This window comes from Nannochloropsis gaditana (genome assembly GCF_000240725.1).
Source record: "Nannochloropsis gaditana CCMP526 unplaced genomic scaffold scaffold318, whole genome shotgun sequence".
NCBI lineage: Eukaryota > Eustigmatophyceae > Eustigmatales > Monodopsidaceae > Microchloropsis > Microchloropsis gaditana.
In genome coordinates, this window is record NW_005803635.1 from 22,417 (window position 1) to 23,235 (window position 819).

Here is an 819-nt window from a genome sequence, read left to right on the forward strand (position 1 = left end):
CCCTCCCTCTCTCCCGCCCTCCCTCCACGACACCGTCCCCTGCCTAAGCCATAGGCTTTCCGTCTCTCCCCCTCACCGTGTCGGCTGAAATCCGGGTGACTTTTTGCCGGGCCTCCAACTCGGCCCTGGTGGGGGCGAGGAGGTCGCAAAAGTCGAGCAGCTCGTTGTGAAGGCGAAGGAGGGGGGGGAGAGCAAGGGGTTGCGTTTTGACCACAGTTGAGGAGGGTTTCTGCGGATGGATGGAGAAGAGAGGAAAGGGATGAGTTGTGGTTCGGGAGGAAGAAGGAAGGGAGGGAAAGAGGGAGGGAAGGAGGGAGGGAGGGAGGGAGGGTATGACGTTGAAAGGCCCTTAGGCAAACTTCTCTATTGTCCTTCATAAATTTCGAAACATCCCCCCCAAACCCTGCACTTAGGAAAAGAAATCCCCCAAATTTTCATTTTCTTTCCGAAGTACCCATGTTCCTTGTTCCTTTCTTCTTGCCTCACTCTTCCCCTCGCTCCCTCACTCCCTCCCTCTCCCCCCTTCTCTCGCCTCCTCCCTCACCTGTCCCGCTTGTTTCCCGCCTGGTACTGTCACCAAGTCCCCTTCCCGATGCCAGGGTACTTGATCGTATGGAACATATAGATTTGAATCTTCATCGAGACCTTCCTTGGCCCCATTCTCGTCCGCCGGGCCCTCGGCTTCTGCAGAGGCAGGGCAATGGAAAAGGAAAGCAAGAAGGACACAATGACGTGCGAACATATTGACCAAGACAAGGAGAGAGAAAGGGGTACAAAGTCAACGATGGAGTTGATCAAACAATATCCTACCATTGTCCG